Here is a 15,219-nt window from a genome sequence, read left to right as displayed (position 1 = left end):
ACAATATCATCAATATCAAAATCATTGGCACTATTGACATCATCTGCTCTATTGTCACCATTGGTGCCTTCTACCACTACTGACCTTGGAAAATTTGCAGTGCTGCACTTCCTAACTAGCTATTGGATCTCCAAATATTTTCATAAAATTTATCTAGGAGATTAATCTTAGGGGCATTATTGCTTCCATCATCCAATTGATGAGGATCCTTGGTGTCTTTGAGTGTATTTTGACCCAATCTATTATGAACGTCACAAGGCAATTGAATGCCATTCTCCATGAGGTTGCATCAGATACGAGGTCACTTGCTCATGCTGATAGGAAGGCCCTCATCTTTAGTGTCAACAACCAACTTGGGGACTATTTCATAGGCCAAGAACCATTGTGGCCATAGCTAAAGCATTGTGGCCTTACAATAACACCCTCCCAAGGTTCCTTTGATGGGTTCCTAGAAGTTGGGTACAATTGGGCTACAAAACACGATTAGTGATTGACAAATGATGCACAATGAAGAGCCCATGACATGGCCATCTGAGGCATGTAGGTTTTCATCATCCCTATGATCTTATGATGTTATCTTTCCACACCCTTGTTTGAGTGTTCAAGTACATCTGGTGAACCCAGATGAATGGGCTGACCTTCTCGGTATCTCTCATCACATTGTCAAATGGATCATGATCGGAGGGGGGAGGGTCAACTTTTCCATTCCTCACCACCCTCTCCTTTATTTTTGCTTAGCTTTTCATCAATCATCTTGAACCTTGTCAATTTATCCTTATTTTTGCTAGGTTTCCACCCTAATCCTTGGCTAATCAAAGGCTAATCTAAGTGTGAGGTGACCCACTTGCCTCATGGTTTGCCTGATCATACACTTTCTTGTGTATGTCTTTGGGTTATTGCTAGCATGGCAATGAGCATGCTTGCACCAAGTGTGAAGGGAGCTTGGGGGCAACCTCAATTTAGGTAGCTCCAAACTTGCATAAGGTGCAACAACATAGATCCATCCTAGACTCTCCCCATCATTTAGTATAGCTAGTTAATGTACAACTTCCGCCGAGGGGGGGAGGGGGGGGCTTCACATGATGTTTGAGGAAGAGATTCCAAAATGATACCCTCTCAAGTATTCCACCTTGGACTCTTGGGTTTGGAAGCACTTGATCTACCCACACATACAAGGATTACCTCACATAGTGTTGGGAGGCCACCCACTAAGAGGTAGCTATACAAGCCTTTAATTGCACATTGGTACTTGGAGACAACCCACTCAAAGGAAACTATACATGCCATTAATTTAGGTAGAATTATATGTTATTCAAGCTTTGTTTTATTCATGAATAACCCATATTTTATTCATTGAGGCTTGTTATTCAATCGTATTATACGTTGACAAGTCAGCTATTTAAAAATATGTGTTTACTTAAGCTCTAACATTGATAGATTCCCTTTCAATAAAAAATCTTTCAATTGAAAGATTATTAATTGAGATATTATGGTACAATTTGATTAAATAAGGCTAGTATAAAATAAATAGCCTTTTACCTTGATCTCCACAACTTACTTGCTCAAACTGTGAGGTCAACCCCAAGTAGTGCAGGGTAAAGTTAAAATTTTTAAAAATATAAAATTTGATATTTTTCAATAGAATTAGCAACAAATTGGGGATCACCTCTCCACTCATATTCCAGTGCCTATAGTACAATACCACCTTGCATTTTTCACCAACACATCTAGCACCCATTGCATTTTTGCCCATCATCAATTCACAGCACCCAATTAGCTCCACAATACCAGATGAGCCCTAGTGTTAGCAACAATTGAAGCATTTCCTACAAGATTTTGAGCACATGAAAATCACCTACTTGCACTTTTGATGCTTTTCTCTTCTCACCCTCAACCTACTTCTTACACAAATAAACAAAAGAAAATTGACTTCCAAAAGACTCAACAAAATTGGCAAGTATATTCCAAGTAAAGAGTAGCACAATATTGATTGCTCAAGCTTGATTCTTTAGTACATCCAATGGTATATACAAATTTGTCAAGTATCGTGTCTAACACACACTTGACTAAAACATAGCTTCTTTCATGTCAATTGTTGAGATTTTCATGTATTGCATAAAGGCTGGAATCCCAAACACACTAGTATGTGTATTGCTTTTTCACCTCTTGGATTTCTTTGAGAGCCACTGCTATATGAAAAAACCTTGCACCACCTCTCTACACAACCTTGCAAATGGTGCTCTATGTATGAGGAGCTCCGTGTTCTTCTAGGAATGGAATATCTTTTAGAAAGCTATGAAATGTTGCCTTATGGTTTGAGGACGATGCAGGGGAGGACAACATTTGCATGCCATGGTGTGGCTGGCTTTCAGCACTTGAGCATTACACTCATGCACCACCTAACCTGCATAGGGGCTTCCTCTACATCATTTTCTTTATCCTCTAACTCGGCTTGTGCCTTTGAATCTGTCTTGGTATTATCACTATCCGTTGCACTCTTCTCCCCATCTTCCAACCAATTCTATTTTTGGATGAATGCATGAAGAAAGAAAGAGAATCTTGAAATCACGTCTTCACGTGCACCCATTTTTCCAATAAGAGTTGGCTTCTTGACGCCTCACCGGAAAGAAAAGCAATCCGAGAGCATCCTCATCAATTGATATGGTGTTTATATCCCCTTTCAAAGCCAACAAGGCCATCAAAATCTCCATTAGATCAAAGCTACAGAAGATACACTTTTGTCCTCTTTTATACTGGTTTTTTCTCTTAATCATGGCATACAATCTCTTGATTTTGTAGCTCATGCTCTCTTATCTTTCATATATTTATCTTATTGTAATTCAAGCTCCATGAGATGAATAAAGAGGTGGAAGGAAAACACTCAATTATACTGATTGAGGAGATGGTTGCTACCCCCAGTATGGTGTCTTGTGTTTTGATTCTCTTTTATGTTTCTCATTTTGTGATTATTCAATTCAAGAATCCAACATTTATGTTAGAGATTTGAAAACATTTAGACAATTTGTAGAAGGAAAGAAAAGTGCTTCATTTTGGGATTATTCAATTCAAGAATCCAACATTGATGTTAGAGATTTGTTGAAAACATTTAGACAATTTGTAGAAGGAAAGAAAAGTGCTTCTTGTGGGAAAATCAAATAATTTTGGCATGAAGACTCTCAAGAAGATTGCTTTTGGAAGGCTCTATCTTTGCTAAAGATGCAAGAATAACAAGCTTCCTCATCTCAATAGTTTCAATCACAACTATGAACAACCTATTTTGAAGAGAACGATGCAAGAAATTGAAGAAAAGAAACACATTAGGAGAACTTTGGACTCACTTTGGGGCCTTGTAAGAAGTTCCATGTCATCTTAGAGAGAGAAAATGAAAATTTTAGATAGTATATTTTAGGTGATGCTTGTTTGCACTAGCAAATAGCCAGAATGACATTCATTGTTAGGTAGCCGCCGTCTTCTTTTCTTGTCCTTTGTTCTCTTGTTAGGAATCTAAATAATCGTATGACTAATGATTTGAAACACCAATTTACAAGTGTTCCCTCCAAAAACATAAGCTACAGGAAGTCTATCAACTCTAAACATGGGACTACAATGATTTCAAACGCAAACTTCAAAACCTTTGCTATCAAAACTTGAGATATTTTGTTAGTCATAGAAATGGACAACACTTTTTTTCTTGATGAAAACATCAATTTGAACTTGAAATCCCTAGCCCCTTCACCTTCAACACTTACCCAAATAGAAGACACATCATCTTCACGTTGATGTATTGCAAGCGTACACACCATTGCAAAAACGTAGGAAGGAGTTTTTCTTATCCCAACTAGAGAAAGAACTTAGAAGGACAAACAAGGAACATCATTTGGATTTGTGGACGGATGGCTCTATTTACCCAAAGGATCGTACAACAAATGCGCCACCTCCCTTTGCTAATATCACTAACCTTTTACATTTCACAGGTGATGGCAAGGATGGGCTATTGGGATACACTAAACATTTGGAAATGCGAGGATTGAATGTGGAAAAGCAAATAAACGTCCTAGCGATGGAGAACATGCAGTTGAAGAAACTTAAGGAAGCATGCGCTCAAAAGATTTCATCAAACGAAGAGACAATCCAAAGCCTTGAGATGAAGGTCACAAATTTTTATGTCAAAGACACCGTGCTTGGGAGTCAAAAAAGAAAATGAGATCTATGTAACATAGAGAATATGAAGATTGGTAGTGGCGGCCTGAAAGACAACTACGAGCTTTAAGGTAACTGAAAGTTTGGTTTTGCTTTTGTATCAAATATATGATTTATACTTTCTTATCACTGATCATGATGCATGGTGCTTTCTTTGCAAGACTTTGCTACATCCAAACTCGAATGGAGTAGGTTCCAATGCCGGTGTGCATTACAGTTGTCTACTTTCCAAACATGCAATTGAAGAGATGATAACTCAAAAGAAATTTGATAAATTGAAAGGGGGACTCCTTACCTCCTTTATGAAGGAGAATTAGTTGGAGCCAATGAAAGTGCAAGCAATACTTGATGAGAGTGGCATCTTGCAAATGGGATACAATTCTCTCTTCAAAGCATTAGCTAAAAAGTCTCAAAATAAATTACAGAGAGGATCATTGCATCCAAAGCCATCACATGTAAAGGCTGCACGTTGACACGTAAACAATGAGGTATTTGAGAAACTTGTCTCACCATTCCATATTGAAGCAACATTCATAGGCAAGGAGGGAAGAGAGGTATAGTAGAACAAGAATAACAACCTCTTTGTTGATCTTGAAGCATTGCAAAGGTATGCAGTTCACTTCTTGAATATGAGGCAATAGGAGTGCAATGGGGTTCTCAAATTTTCTTTGAAACTTGACGAGTGCAAGGTCCTGAAGAACATGAAGCTAGAGAGAGTCACCATTACCCTCATGAATAGATCTTTGAATCCATCAATAACCAAAGAGGACCCACGATATTTCAACGTGCAGTCCGAAAATAATATTCTGACACTAGGTTCATTTGAGGTACACTTGGTTCAATCTATAATAACAAAAATAATGCATGTATGGTTTTTGGATTTATGTTCCTTTTTTTACATACAAGGTCGACTAAGAAAATTTTGAAACCCTCCATTGGGTTTTTAGTCAAACCAAGATTCCTTATACCATCAGTGACCAAAGAAACAGAGGTGTGATTTTAGTGGAAGGATTTGTTGACTACAAAGTCAAATGGCACATGGAAGGTGACTTAAAGAATCTTAAGTGAATCTACAACATAACACATGGTGCATCTATGGCAAATCTATGTTTATACTACATGGACGATGCACAATCTCTTGAGAGTGTGCAATGGAGTAGAGCTCTCAATAGACATCTTCAATATGAATCTTTTTGGCCAGTGCTTGATATTCCTTTGTGTAGAGTTCACATTTGTGTACTCCATGAACTCTGCATAATAATTGAAAAGGTGGTTCATTTGTACATATGTTTTGCATGGACCTTAAAGCCAATGAGTGAGTCAAAAAGAGTCATCAAAGCATTAGAGGAAGTGCTCTCAGACATTGGTTTGCATGGAGACAATGTCAAAATTAAAGAGGACCCTTAGATGTCTCAAGGTCATTTTACAAGAACCAAGAAAAGCATCGATAGGAGGCATGAAGGCCAGAAGATTTCTTGGGTTTAGCCGCAAAGAATCTGATAGAGAGGAAAAGAGAAAAGTGTTCAACAAATGGAAACAGTTACATACAGTGGTTGAAAACAATGCTGGTGGTGGGGCAATCCAAAATCACGAGGCAAACATGTGGAAATCACTTGATAAAATCTTCCACTACGTTGAGAAGCATTTGTCGGACAAAAGTAAGCTCATATCATTTCAAGCAAACTTGCTGGATTGGAAGAAGACATACCTAGCAGGGTGGGGTGGGAAACATATCACTCATTACATGGTGAGTTAGCATGTTCCATATGCAAACAACATATGCTCCATAAATCCCTACTCTACTCACCATTTTGTTTTATTCCAATGCAGCAACTGTTCAACCATGGTCCTTATTTCGTCAAAACATATAGCTTGTTGTCAATATGGTCCACACAAGGCATGGAAAAGTTCCACTATATGGCAAGAACATGATACTTTAAGCACACTCGACATGGTGGAGGCAAAGATAGAGCCAATAGCCTATTAGAGTTACACCAATGGACTTATAGACGACTTATACATAGAGCAAGGCAGAAGGAGCTTCTTAAGAGTTCAAAAATTACACGTTCTTTACAACTCATCCACAAAGAGAGGATGCAAAGTGCATGGGGAAACTCAAATGCGGGGGAGCGCCATGTGAGGTGGCAATAGTCACAAGTCCAGAGCAGGAGAAGATGGGCCTAATCCTGTAGCTTTTATTCTCTTCACTACACCCCCTTCTTCCTCACTGTGTACCTCTTCAACGTGCACGTCCTGTTACCATATACATGTGGTAGTGATGTGTGTGAATGCACTAGGACCGTTGGGACAGTTTTTCCCTCTTTAGGAGGTTTTTTCCCCCGTGCATTGTATATACGCCCATCACTCTAGGGCTATCTATCTTTCCATTGCACACTAAGTAATACACTCTCTGTTGTGTGCCTTGAGCTTACTTCGTCTTCTCCAAGCCGTGTGTGTTTCTCCGCAACCCTAATTCCAACAATTGGTATCAGAGCAGGTTGCGTCCTCCCGGGCTTAGTCGCCAGCTGCTCCAGCACACGCCTACTCACTTTCTCCGATTTCAATGAGCTTTGGCAAGCGTTCGTAGATTGACAAAAAATTCGGGTGAGCTCGTAGTGTTCAGTCTGCTCAGATTTTTTATTCGGGCTCATTTCGACCTCCATTTCCACTACAGGCAGGTCCTCTGCACAGGCTATTTCGTCATTTTGTGCAGATTTTCTATCAGTGCCAATTTTTGCATAACATGTACCTTACAATCTTCTACGTTTTATGATATAGAGCACGTGTTGTTCTCGCTCCATTTCTCCTATTTTCGTGCAGTTTTCACATCAGGTGCAGCATTTACCATGGCTGACAACAACACAAATGTGTTCAAGATGTTTGCTGCTAAGGACAGGTTGGATGGGGACAATTACCCTATGTGGGCTTATATGATGCAACATGTTCTTGTGTCAAAGGGAATCTGGAATATTGTGCAGGGCATTGATGTACATCCTGGTTCTGAGGATGCAGGTGATGTTGAGGATGTTGCATATCTTGCTGCAAGGATTGCTGTTATTAGAGTTTTTTTGCCTATGGCAGAACAAGCTCATTGGGATGTAAAGGATGCGCAGGCTCATGCATTGATTGCGTTGTCTGTGAAGCGCACCATTGTTCCTCACATCTGTTCAGCAAAATCTGTAAAACAGGCTTGGGATATTTTGGTTGGTCTTTATGCAAGTCGCAATGAGGCTAAAATTGCTTTGCTGTGTAAAGAGCTGGAGTCGAAGATTATGCATGAGGAAGATGATATGGACACTTTCCTTGCTAGTGTCAAGGATATCAATGAGCTACTTATTTCTGCAGGTGAAGTCATTTCAGACAGTTCCCTTGTGCAGACTGTTCTTAATGCCTTACCAGATTCTTACCAGACTTTTGCTAGTACTTGGAGACTTATGACCCAAGGAAATCCAGAAGTTGTCAATTTTGATGCATTATGCACATTGTTTGCAAGAGTCCCTTTCCAGAAAAAACAGGACTAGACAGTGTGCAATTGAATAGGATTTTATAGCTTCTCAAAGAAAGGGTGGTAACAGCAATGTAGCCACTTCTTATGGTTCTGTTGCCAGTGGCAAAACTTCTGTTCCCAATGCTTCTGCTGGCAGCACTTTGTCTGGCAATTCTGGTAATAAGGGCAAAAAGAAGATGTGTTGCCATTATTGTAAAGCTAATGATCACTTGATCAAGTCGTGTCCTAAGTTGAAGGCCAAAGAGGCTAAGAAGAAAGAGGGTGGTTCCACTGCAAATGCTGCTTCCACTACAAATGTAGCAATTGTTGAGTCTTCTGTGAAAGGAGACTGTGTTGCTGATGTTGATGCAGAATGGGCTTTTAGCATAGAGTGCACTTACAATCCTGCTGTCCATGATGCATGCTTGTCAATTGCTACAGATTCACATGTGTGGTATTTCGACAGTGGTGCTACAAAGCACATTACTTCACATCGTGAATTGTTCACCTCTCTCGAGTCTGTCTCTCATGGGAATTCAGTCACTTGTGCCAACAATGCCTCTTATCCGGTTCAGGGAGTTGGAAAGATTGTGATTACTGCTGCTAATGGCAGTTCCTTCACACTTGTTGATGCACTTTATGTACCTGGGATCAAGAAGAATCTCTTGTCTGTATCCGCACTTGCTAGACTTGAACTTGTAGTTAAATTTGTGGATGATAGATGTACTATTCATGATCTCAGTTTTGGTGATAAAATTGTTGCATCTGGCCTTTTGTGTCGTGGGTTGTATAAGCTCACTTTGTATGACAAGTGTGGAGAAAATTTTGCAAATGCTGTTATAGATTCAAGGGCTATTTCAAATGAAAAACTTTGGCATGCACGTTTTAGTCATTTGAATTCTGCTAGTTTGCTGCATTTGCAGAAATCTGATATGGTTGCTTCTTTGCCGCCTCTTGAAGCACCTGTCAAACATGTTTGTGAAGGCTGTATTTTGGGTACGATGCAGCGTTCTAAGTTTCCAAAGGATGGTTCAGTTCGGGCCACATGCAGGTTGCAGCTTGTGCATAGTGATGTTTGTGGGCCCACGCAAACTCCGTCCTTGGGCAATTACCTTTACTTCGTGACTTTCATTGATGATTACTCTAGGCATGCATGGGTATTTCCGCTTAAAGCGAAGTCCGAAGTTTTTATGTGCTTCAAACAATTTCTGGCTCTGGTTGAAAATGTCTTGAAATGTACTATGGGCACCCTCCGTTCCGATCAAGGGGGGGAGTATATGTCTCAAGAATTCAATGCATTTCTGGCTAGTCATGGGATAAAACACCAATGTACAGTGCCTTATACACCTCAGCAAAATGGTGTTGTTGAGAGGAAAAACAGGTCACTGATGGAAATAGCACAATGTATGGTCAAAAGTCAAGCTTTGCTGCATTCTTTTTGGCTTGAGGCCATCATGTGTGCCACTTATGTACTAAACAGGTGTCCTACGAAATCTTTGTAGTCTATTACTCCATATGAGGCATGGCATGATAGAAAGCCTTCTATTGAGCACATGCGTGTTTTTGGCTGTTTGGCATATGCTTTGGTGCCACAAACATAGCGCAAAAAATTGGATGATAAGGCTGTCAAATGTATTTTTGTTGGTTATAGTGATGAAAGCAAAGGTTACAGGTTATACCATCTGCAAAAAAAGTGTATTCCGGTTTCACGGGATGTAGTGTTTGTGGAAGATTCTGTTCAGCCCTTGCTGTCATGTACTAGAGACAATAATGTAAGCTCATAGGACATTTATGACACTTTGTTGCCTCTTTTCAGTGGTGGAAATACGAATGTAATTTCCAATGAGGCAAATGTACAGCCTATGGGGGTTTCTGAAAATTTTACAGATCAGCCTATTACTGATGCAGATGTACATGATGTACTTGATGAGGAAAGGGCTGAAAATGAGCAGGCTAGAGGTATGCCAAAATGGCTGATGCACACTTTGCGTGACAGTAAATTGGATGCATCTTTGTCTACTCGTACTCGTTCAGGCTCTCGCCATGCATCTTATGCATCTGATTGTTATGCTTTGGTTGTGTCTAGCTTACATGATGTTGAGGAGCCTCTGTCTTTTGATGAAGCACAGAATTTAGAAAATTGGATGGTTGCCATGCAATCAGAATATGATGCACTTATAGAAAATGCCACATGGACTTTATGTGATTTGCCTCCTAGCAAAAAGGCCATTGGTACGAAGTGGGTTTACAAGTTGAAACGCAAGCCAGATGGTGAGATCGATCGCCATAAGGCTCGACTTGTTGCAAAGGGTTATGCATAGCAAAAAGGCATAGATTATGAAGAGACTTTTGCTCCCACTTGTCGTATGACTACTGTGTGTTTTCTATGTGCATTGGCAGCTCATTTTGGTTGGGATGTACATCATTCAGACATTGTTACTGCTTTCTTGAATGGTGACATATTTGAGGAAGTTTATGTAACGCAGCCTCACGATTTTGTCATAAAAGGACAAGAGGACAAAGTGTGCAGATGCAAGAAGGCTTTGTATGGGTTGAAGCAATCTCCTCGTGTTTGGTATGAGAAAGGTGACACTCATTTGGTTAAACAAGGCTTTCGTAACAGTCCAACAGAAAGCACATTGTATGTAAAGTGTGAGGGTGATGTACTTCTCATTGTGGTTCTTTATGTCGATGATTTGCTAATCACTGGACCAAATGAGAGACATATTGCTGAATTTAAGGCTGATTTGAATGCTACTTTCAAGATGAAAGATTTGGGGCTGTTGCATCATTACTTGGGCATACAGTTTAAGCAGTGTGATGGTGGTATTGCCTTGTGTTAGAAAAGTTACATAAAGACATTGCTATGCAAGTTTGGACTTGAGGATTGCAAACCTATTGCCACTCCCATGGAAACAGGTTTGAAATTGACTCTACATGATACTGGCGATCCTGCTAATGTCACTCTTTACCAAACTACTGTTGGCTGCCTCATTTATGTATGCAACATGAGGCCAAATATTCAGTTTGCAGTCTCACTGGTCAGCAAATTTATGCATAGCCCAGGGTCTAAGCATTGGTAGGTAGTCAAGAGGATTTTTCGCTACCTTAGTGGCACTTTACATCTCGGCTTGCTTTATCCCAAGGGGGGATCATTGTCGCCAGACTTACATGCTTTGTTGGACTCAGATTGGGCTGGTTGTTTTGACATGCGAGTATCCACAAGTGGTTTTTGTTTCATGCTTCACAGTTCATGTATATCATGGTTGAGCAAGAAGCAACCTACTGTGGCCACTTCGAGTTGTGAGGCTGAGTGCACGACAGTCTTCACAGCTACGATTGAGTGTGTATGGCTCAGAGGCCTTATGGTTGATTTGGGTGTTGGACAGGACACTACCAACACTATCTAAACTGACAGTCAGAGCGCATTGGAAGTTGCAAGGAACCCAGTTTTTCATGCTCGCACAAAGCACATTGAGGTGCATTACCACTATGTCAGGGAGAGGCTCTCAACAGGAGAGCCTCTCAGCAGGAGAGATCAACTTGGCTTATGTGCCAACACAGGACAACCTTGCAGATCTTTTCACAAAGGCCTTGTCTCGTGAGAAGCTTGAAGATTTTTGCAAAGCTTTGGGCTTACTCCCCTTTGTGGATTGATCATGTCCTTAGGGCATGGCACTTTCCTTTACTCATGTGCCATCTCTCATTCATCGCATCACTCCATGGGGGATGTGTTACCATATACCTGTGGTAGTGATGTGTGTGAATACACTAGGACCGCCGAGGCATTTTTTCCCTCTTTAGGAGGTTTTTTCCCCTGTGCATTGTATATACGCCCATCATTCTAGGTCTATCTATCTTTCCATTGCACACTAAGTAATACACTCTCTGTTGTGAGCCTTTAGCTTCCTTCGTCTTCTCCAAGCTGTGTGTGTTTCTCTGCAACCCTAATTCCAACACGTCCATTAGCCAAACTCTTTCCTCTCTTGATGGCAGCATCCCCTTAGCCAAACTCTTTCCTCTCTTGATGGCAGTATCCCCTTGGGCATCAAGAATCTTCTATCCCTTAAAATTAGCCTTTTGTTGTATGGATCCAGGCTCTCTGGGTCTTTGACTCCTGTTGCCAAAGCATGACATGTGTACGGCATGAAATAGGGAGCCCTGAGTGCTTGGCACCCATACCCGATGCCAAAAACGCGTAGAGAAAATTGTTTCTCTATCAAGATTATCCTTTGTGTGTTCAGTCGCATGGGATACCCACCACACAATCTTGTAATACCTTTCATTGCAAACAAAGTGAAATTTGCATTATCCTCAAAGTATTCCTTGTGGTATATTATGATCTACAAAACAATACCAAAACATTCATGGGCTATTATTGATAGGCGTACAATAGTGTCAAGTACTTGAATTGTTTCTACAAACCTTCTTGTGGTTGAAAAGCTCGATGTATCAATACAACACTGCATCCTTGCCTTGCACTCCAGTGACAAGTCCTTTCCTTAAGCCTCCTACTATTCTAAGTAAACTATCATCATACGCAAGCACCTGTCAACAATTAGATTTATCTAAATATTGCATCATTGGGACATGGGCAAAACCATATACATGCTTAAAAGAAATTACCATCTGATTCTCGTCCATTTCTAGCATGGACCTCCTCACAAGTGAATTGAGTGGATATTTGCCAAATGGTCCAGGGGTACCACACGAATACCCATGTTTTTTAACCCGAGATCTCTTGTGGTCGATTGGAACTGCGCATCTGTTGGCAAATTGACTAAAATGAATTTGCTTTGTTGAATATATCTTTGATTAGTTGACCCCCTAAAGTGAACTATGTGTCGTGCACAGGTGTGTTAACAAGGAGATGATTTCCACTCCATCCTCCACAAATCCCATGTATGTCTCACAAAAAATTACAATTGCAGCTAAGCAAAAGTCCTCCCGTATATTTAGCTCATGCATAATATCCGTGGACGAGAATGTCGTGAGTGTTGTCGGCCATAGCAAAACTAGGAGCACAGTTCAGAGGCAAAGACCCTTCCTCATTTGGGATTTCTTGCTTGCGTCCAAGTGCTGCATTTGCAAAAGAAGCAAGAGTTAAGCCTGCATCAAATGTCTCCATTAATACCTCTACCCACTCTTCTTCTGGGTCAAATTGTAACTCCAGATCCTCTACCTCTTCCTCCTGTGCCAATGGGCAGCTACCAAAATTTGATGACTGGGAAGTCTCTAACTCACCATCCATCAACAGGTACAAGTAACACACAAACCTGCTAAATTCCACTAAGCGACACTTTTTAAAGTGCTTATGAAATATTTCTTTGACAAGTAGTGCATTGGAGAGACACTTTTCCAGACATCAGTTCAACCTTCTTGCAACACGCTTCTCAAGGTCAAGATCGGTTGGGTGCACAAATTGCTTGCCATCAATTGTCAAGGAGCTATCACAAATGACTGCTTTGTACTGTTGCAAATGTGTTTGTAGGTACTACATTAAGCAATCAACAGTTTGTTGGATACAAAACTCTGCATTAAACATTATTGATAGCTCTAGTGCACGATCATGAGCACGGGTGCTGTATAGGAACATGAACAATTTTTCTTCACATGTATCCTCCCCTACATCATTCGTCTCTAGTACTATGTTCCGCACGTCTGAAAGAAACAACAAGACAAAGCTATCTTATCATATAATAAACATGACCAATGTGATCATTTCGATGCTATTCATGTTGTACCCACGCCTATTTGGGGTCAAAACCAAGCGAATAGAGGGCTTGAAGGATTCTTTAGGCCCTAATTCAATTGGTTCTGACCCAAGAGAATATATCAATACAATTCACGGTATATACAGGTGACTAATGTGATCATCTTGGTATTGTTCATGCTGTACCCATGCCCATTTGGGGTCAGAACCAAGAAAATAGAGGGTTTGAAGGATTCTTCAGGCCCTTCTTTGCTTGTTTCTGACCCAAGAGAATATATCAGTACAATTCGTGATATATCCACATCCATTTGGCACAGAGGGTCAGAACCAAGCGAAGGGGCCCTTGGGAAATTATTAAGGCTCCTATTCACGTGGTTCTGACCCATGTGTTGAGAGGCCTGGTCAAAACGATGCAAGAGGCTTAGTTATTCATTTAATACTCTGAAGGTAATTACTCGCTTGGTTTTGACCTGCTTGTTTAGTAGAACCGATGACTTGGTAAAAGTTAGAACCAAGCGAGTAAGGCCGTGAAGAATCCCCCAAGACCCATATTTGCTTGGTTCTAACCAACATGATCATCTCAGTACTATCCATATTACACCCACGCATATTTGGGGTCAGAACCAAGTGAAGAGAGGGCTTGAAGGATTCTTCAGGCCTTTCTTCACTTGGTTCTGACCCAAGGGAATATATCAGTACAATTCATGGTATATCCACGTCCATTTGGCACAGAGGGTCAAAACCAAGTGAAGGAGGCCCTTGGGAAATTATTAAGGCCCCTATCTTCCTGGCTCTGACCTGTGCACTGAGAGGCCTGGTCAAAACCATGCAAGAGGCTTAGTTATTCTGTTAGCAGCAAGCTAACTTGGATACATTTCCGGAGCTTTTATTGTAAAAACACTTATTATTATGATAAATCAAGAATATTGTAACTCCTATTTTTCAGATTAACCTTGTAATTGATGAGCCGGGGCTACAAGCTTCCAGATTGTATCAACCTGTGATTACCCATCTTTGGTAGAGCTCCCAGAATTAGTTTTGACCACCAAAAACCTTGGCTAAGATATAAAAGCCAATTTTTGTAAGTTATTTGTAAGTTTTGGATAATGAAATACATCATGAGCTAATGGCGCTCACTTCTCTCCTTCTCGTGCTTCCTACTCCCTCCTCGGTTGTCACATTGTAGTCATGTTTGTTGCATTGCTACCATAGGTAAGAGCTCTACGCATTGACGTAAGTAGTTCACATTACTTTGTAGCTTTTGGCGTCGTCGACCCATGGCCTAATTTCATCATAAGTAGGATTTTACACTTCAAAATAAAAAACTAAGCATAGGTGGGGGTATTGGAGCATCATTGCTAAGCATTTAGGTGCATGCTGGGTCGAAAACGAGGGTCGAAAACGACTAGGTCAAAAATCCACTGCTGTTAATAATTACAATTTTGACACTTGACCTAAAGTGGATATTTGAGACCGTAAGCATGTGTGCTTAGCTCTTATAAACTTGTCCTAGAATTTCCGTTACGTTTGGATGTCATTTGATGCTATAACGAATGTGGTTTGTTTGTGATGAGCGATTGGCTTTTGGTGATTTCAGTCACTTCAGTGTAGCTTGAGTTAGATGCGAGTAGTTAGTTGTTTTCTGAGAGATTGAAAACCTCTTGTAGCCTCTATGCACTAGTCGAGTAAGCTTCGTCCCATGGATTGACAATTTGTTGAAAGGTTAACCTTTCAACAACGCTTCCACAAAGATTCCATAAAGATCCCTCAAAGATTCCAAATAAATATGTTGATGAAGTGATGAAGACGAAGATGGATG

The sequence above is a fragment of the Adiantum capillus-veneris genome, chromosome 4 (genome assembly GCF_014529385.1).
Source record: "Adiantum capillus-veneris isolate H3 chromosome 4, ASM1452938v2, whole genome shotgun sequence".
NCBI classification, from domain to species: domain Eukaryota; kingdom Viridiplantae; phylum Streptophyta; class Polypodiopsida; order Polypodiales; family Pteridaceae; genus Adiantum; species Adiantum capillus-veneris.
This window is presented reverse-complemented; position numbering follows the sequence as displayed.